The sequence below is a fragment of the Nicotiana attenuata genome, chromosome 12, assembly GCF_001879085.1.
Source record: "Nicotiana attenuata strain UT chromosome 12, NIATTr2, whole genome shotgun sequence".
Lineage (NCBI taxonomy): Eukaryota > Viridiplantae > Streptophyta > Magnoliopsida > Solanales > Solanaceae > Nicotiana > Nicotiana attenuata.
The window spans coordinates 47,986,995-47,993,747 of NC_032000.1; positions in this window are offsets into that span (position 1 = coordinate 47,986,995).

Genomic DNA, 6,753 nt, shown 5'->3' on the forward strand with positions numbered 1-6,753 from the left:
ATTTTCCCTCATTCCTCCAAATACTACACTGAAAGCCGAAGATAACATAGAACACTCCAAGCCCCCTTTTCATAATCCGCTGCAAAAGCTCGATTCTTAACCATACTGCGGGCTTGAAATCCTTAGGCACCGCATTTTAACTTTTGAATTCACTAGGACAGTTGCTGAGAATCACCCACTCTGACTTGGTCCTGAATATAATCAACCCCAAGGATTTGCTAGCACATGAACCGATAAGGCCCAATATAGCACACATTCTTCAATCCTTTGCTCAGATCACCACTGATGTTTCTTTTCCCTTAGTCGTAATAACCTACCAATACACTAATGACCAGAAACATCACTAGTAGATAACCATGCAATCCAATCGTAGGCGGTGGGCCTCTCCCACTTAGCTCGAAGCTACCATTGCCTACTCTGGAAACCACCAAGGTTCATTCTTCTTCTCTGATATGATCTCGCGCCATCGACCTGCCAAACTCCTTGAAACCTTCCAACGATGTTGCATCGAGCACAATCACTACGAAACCAATAAACCATCTCGGGTCCGTGCCCATTGACCAGCTGTACAAACCTATTCACTCCCCATTGACATCAACTAAAGGTGCGACGACACATTCGAATCCAAAGTCATGTTGTATCCTTCTTCATATCAAGCAACTCCTTCCTGTCGTATCCAATCTCCCCCGTATAATAGCTAATATTCAAAATTAAGTCCGTAGACCTAGTCAGTGTCCACCATGAATCCCAAATCTCTCTACACTTTTCTCAAGGCGTGTAGTCATCCTACCACAGAACCCATATGCTACTCCGCCACTCTCCACCTGGGTCAAACTCATCCTTTAAGCAACTACTCGACTCCTGCTTCTCACACTTGGCCTTCTAGAAGTTTAACCACCGCAAGACACCTCCCACATGTCCTTCCTCATCCTTCGCTGCCCAGCTGTTGCCTTAAATGAAAATCTATCTCGGTAGCACTTGAACTAACATATCGCCGCCAGCTCTAAACCCTTCCAAATATCATCTTTCTCGAGCCATCAACACTAGGAACACTGATTCGATCCTGAACCACCGCACACTGTGATCTCTAACAGCTGCTTCCCCTGCAACTTTCACAATACTCTGTTCCAAAGGCAAATTGAAGAAACCATAACACCGACGAACTTAACACTTTATATTCAATCAAGGACGACGACACCACATCATAGATGAAGATTCCACCATGCTCGAAAATACCAAGTATCGTTACTCCATCAACCCAACCTGAACACTCAGAGTCTGGTTGCCATTCCTCCGCCGGAAATAAAATACTGAATCTCTGAATCTTGCACTGAGTAAACATCCTTCCAAGTCATTCACTGCTTCGACGCATACACAAGCATCCTACCATTACACCACACTGTGTGATAGCAACGCACGAATCATCATAACAATCAATGCCAAATCTCAAAGCTTTAGGTAGTACTAATACTGAGCTGAAATAATATAACGGCCTTCCGCAAGGCGACGACAATAGCCCAATCAAATACGCAGGGAGAAACATCTTGCACCACATCTGTAGTGCCATTACAATTCCTCAATTCCAGATTTATAACAAGCGCTTCGCATCGTATAAGATTGAATTGGAAAGAAACAAAGGCATAAGCCTCAAAGGAATCAAATCGCACGATGAGGAATCAAGAAGGGGAGTGCTCCCAACAGCCGTGTAGCCTCTCAAAGATAAGTGTAGACGTCTCCGTACCGATCCGCAAGACTCTACTAGACTCGCTCATGACTCGTGAGACCTAAGTGAACCTAGTGCTCTGATACCATGTTGTCACGACCCAGAATCCGTTAAAGGCCGTGACGGTGCCGGACACCACTGTCAGGCAAGCCAAAACTAAATAGTTAATTAAATTCTCATTTTAATATTTTTTTGAAATCATAAATTTCCTTCAACTTAACTAGTAAAAAGGAGAACTTTACAGAATAATAATAATGTTTCCAGTTTCAAAACTGAGTATCCTATAATCCTCCCAGAACCAGGTGTCACAAGTACATGAGCATTTACTAGCAAATAAAATATAATACAATAACTGTCCGGAATACTAATTTGGAAAGAAAAGAAAAATACAAGTACTCTGAAGGAGACTCTGCTGGCTGCGAATCGTCTCATAAGATGCAGCTCACCTAAGTCCTCGTATCAACCACGACGTTACGCCCACAAGGCCACTATACATACATGTTCCTGTACAACAAAATGTACAACAAGTGTAGTATGAGTACGAAAACAACGCGTACCTAGTAAGTATCCAGTCTAATCTCGAAGAAGTAGTGACGAGAGGTCGACTCCGACACTTACTATGGCCAACAATAATATACCGATAATATGGTAAATTATGATTTTATAAGGCAACTATAAACTCAATAACATGAAGCAGGTAAACAATTTTTTTGTTAATAGGAGATTTCCAAATTTATTTTCATCTTTTAACAATTTATATCTCCGGCCAATGAGGCCACATCAATTATCAATAATTCCAACACAATCAATTAGGTCATGCGTAAATCATGTCGAGGTCGTACGGCGCGAACCAACATAATTAAGATGTGCACTGTCGGAGGGTCGAACGGCACGAACCATAGATCATCTATTTAATCTGCCGAGACATTCGACCCGTTCGACAAAAGATAAACACATTCAAACAACCAAATCAAGGATTTATTTAGATTTGATGTTCAAAGAAATATCAATTCTCATTAACAGTCAAGTGACCCGTCCAAAACCCAAGTAGGTGAAGTTTAACCTTTTGAAATTCCTTTATCAAGTTCCAATATGTTTTAAACGGTTAAATTAACAAGTAGGATGCAAGCATCGCAAATATAACGTGATTTGGGTCCTAGACTACCCGGACATAAGCATTATAGTAGCTACGCATGGACTCTCGTCACCTCGTGCGAACGTAGCCCCCATAAATAGAAGCACATATTGAGTTATTTCACATATGGGGTAAATTCCCTCTTACAAGGTTATAAAGGAGACTTACCTCGCTCTGAAGTTCCATATTCGGCTCCCAAGTCCTTCCGACGACTCAAACCGATGCCCAACGCTCCAAGACTAGTCAATAATTGTGCAAACCCATAAACATATACTCAAATACTCATTATAATCCGATTTATAACAATTTCTAACCCCGATCAATAAGTCGATAAAAATCACCCTCGGACCCACGTGCTCGGATTCCAAAAATTTTCGAAGATAAACATTACCCATAACATCACGAACTCAAATATATAATCTATTCTCAATTCCATGCCCAAATTCGCTGTCAAAATCTAAAAATATCAATTTTTTAGGTTTTCTACCAAAACCCCAAATTTTCACTAATTTTCCATGAATTTCCATGTTAAAATCTATATATAATCCAAGTATTTAACTTGCAATAGGTGGGAATCACTTACCTTGACATAGATGATGAAGACGGAGCTCCAAAATCGCTCCTAGGTCATCTCCCATGGAGGAAATGAGATGAAATGAGCCAAACCCATTTTTGCAAACTTATACACTGCCAGGCAACCCTTCTTCGCGTTTGCGGGCCTCCCATCACGTTCGCGATGAATAAAATTCTCGAAAGCTATTTCCAAATTCTTCTCAGACAGACTCTAGTTTAATAGTCATAACTTTTTGTACAAAACTCCAAATGATAAATGGTTTAATTTTCTGAAAGCTAGACACCAATATCTATATGTTTTATGTTTTGGTCATCTCCCAGTTCCTTATATATTTCGAGATATAAGTTGCCAAAGTCAGCCCTGTGCAACACAAATTTCTTTTTCATCTTCCCGGCAGCCTGTAGTATACCAGCCATAACGTTTTGTACACATATCCAAATATTAAATGTTTTACTTTTATGAAAACTAGACACACGGGGCTACAACTTTCATTTTTAGATCATCTCCAAATTCCTTACAGATTGCGAGATATGCGCCTCCGAAGTCAGACCTGTGCAACAGAGATTTCCTTCTTCGCGAATGTTGGAGGATCCTTGCGAACGCGAAGAACAACACCATATATCAGTAAATCAGCATCCAAAGTAGCCCAAAATGATTCGAAACACACCCGAGGCCTCCGGGACCCCGTTCAATTACACTAACCTGTCCCAAAACATGACACGAACTTGCTCGAGGCCTCAAATCACATCAAACAACATCGAAATCATGAATCGCACCCCAATTCAAGCTTAATGAACTTTAGAACTTCAAACTTCTACATTCGATGCCGAAACATGTCAAATCACGTCCGATTGACTTCAAATTTTGCACACAAGTCATATTCGACATTACGGACCAACTCCAACTTGTGGAATTGGAATCCGACCCCGATGTCATAAAGTCCACTTCTGGTCAAACTTCTCAAAAACCTTCAAATTTCTAACTTTCGCCAAATGACCCCAAAATGACCTGCGGACCTCCGAATCCACTTCCGGGCGCGCTCCCAATTCCAAAATTACCATACGGAGCTATTCCCAAACTCGGAATCCCAAATGGACATCGATAGCATTGATATGCAGTTCAACCCAAATTTATGAAATTCTTCCAAAATGCTAACTTCTACAATAGGCGCCGAAACGCTCCCGGGTCATCCAAAATCCGATCCGAACATACGCCCAAGTCTGAAATCATCATACGAACCTGCTGGAACCTTCTTATCCCTATTCTAAGGTCGTTTACTCAAAAATCAAACCTTAGTCAATTCTTCCAACTTAATGCTTCTGAAATGAGAATTTCTTACCAAATCAACTTCGAACTTCCGAATTTCAATTCCGACCACGCGTACAAGTCATAATACCTGAAGTGAAGCTGCTCAAGGCCTCAAACCGCCGTACGGCGCGCTAGAGCTCAAAACGACCGGTCGGGTCGTTACAGCTACACCAGTGTGTAATCCGTTCTATCCTGGGAGAAAATAATCCACAGCCTCGGGTACTGGGAGGGGATTAAGTTCCTTAAGAAAATACTGTGAATTCAGTGAGCTCGGATTAGATTCTGTTACTTCTACATTTCTATTTTTACGTTATTTTATTTCCAGATTTACTTTGCAACAGATTACTAACAGAGTATACCTATTTAAGAAATATTTTATCAAAATCCACTTCGCATTTTAAGCTCTTTCATAACCCTTGTACATTATTTGACCTACTTTTAATTGAACACTGTAAACAATTAAACAAATAATTTCTTATAGCAACCCTACAAATCCTTAAGGGTTTGCATTGTCGCGTTAAACAGTAAGTCTGAAGCTAAATGTAATACTGTTTAGAATTATTTAATTCACCTGTTGACAGATGCATGTGTGGCTAACATTAAAACACACAAAGAAATGAACATGAACCACTTCTGAATAGATAATAACAAAGCATTAGTAGCAATACCACAAAAAATTAAAAGGACAATTTGATGCACTAAATTTTTGTTATCTGCGGGGTTTGAGAAAAGAATGAATCACATTACAGCTTGTTTGGATTGTTGTTACATGTCGTTTCATAATATATTATATTGTATCGTACTGCATTGTATTGTATTGTTTGATGAATATAACGTTTGGATAGATTGTATCGTTTGCCGTCATTTCACGATGTCACGCACCAACAATTTGAAGAATAAACTTGCAATATTACTAAGAAATAGGATACACAGTGGAATTGTTATATTAAGAAGTAGGATAAACGATAATATATGATTAATATAATAATTAGGAAGAGCAAGATGAGTGAAAAAGCAAGAAAATGACATCACTACACCAAATTCGTCGTACCATAAAGTGACACTTTTCGTCGTTACCTAATGATGGATTTAACGATACAATACAATAAAATTTAAGTAACAATCAAAACAAACATTGTATTTAAAGTAACAATACGATACAATCTATCCAAACGTCGTATTCTTCAAACAAAATTGCATCGGATGACCTCCTGATTGCACATGCAGTTTTATATAGCTTTCTGCAAGAATTTGTTTCATTTCACAACCAATGACCTCCTGATCGCACATACAAAAACTCGTATATACCACGAAAAATTAGACATGGAAATTAAAAACGAGGAGGAAAAGGAAAGCACAATTTTGGAGATGGCATTAAATGAAAAAGTTGCAAGAAAAAGCTGATAAAATATTATGTTGCTTATAATACAGGCAACATAATCTTCAACAATGTTCACTCTAATACAGACCACCAATTTCTCATTTTCGATGTTTCTATATTTCAACATGTAAAGCTGTGGTTCAGAACAGATTACTATTTTAGAAGTACAACAAGTACAGAAACTAAATTTGGAATTGTCGAAAAGAATAGAAATAGAAAATAAAGGAAGATAAAGTATTTGACATTGAAATCTGAAGATCATAGAGATCTAAGCTACTATTGAACTTAGCAGAGCACTGATTTTCTAGTTCAAACTATGAATTTCTTTTTATAGTCTCTTCCTTTGACTAGGGGTGTACAAATGAAACTAATAAACTACACCAGACTGATAATTCGAGTCAAATAGATAAAACAAACAGACTTGGTTCAGTTTGATTGGGTCTGGTGTAAGGAAAAAAAGCCCGGCAATAATGGTTTGGTATGGTTTTAACTAAAAAAATCAAACCGAAACAAACAATCCGATATTACATGTGTAGAAGTTTTAAATATATATAATACATAAAAGAATTTATTGTAGTGTAAGTTATAAATATTTCTTAAACTTTTTCATAGTTTTATTTTTTAACATATTA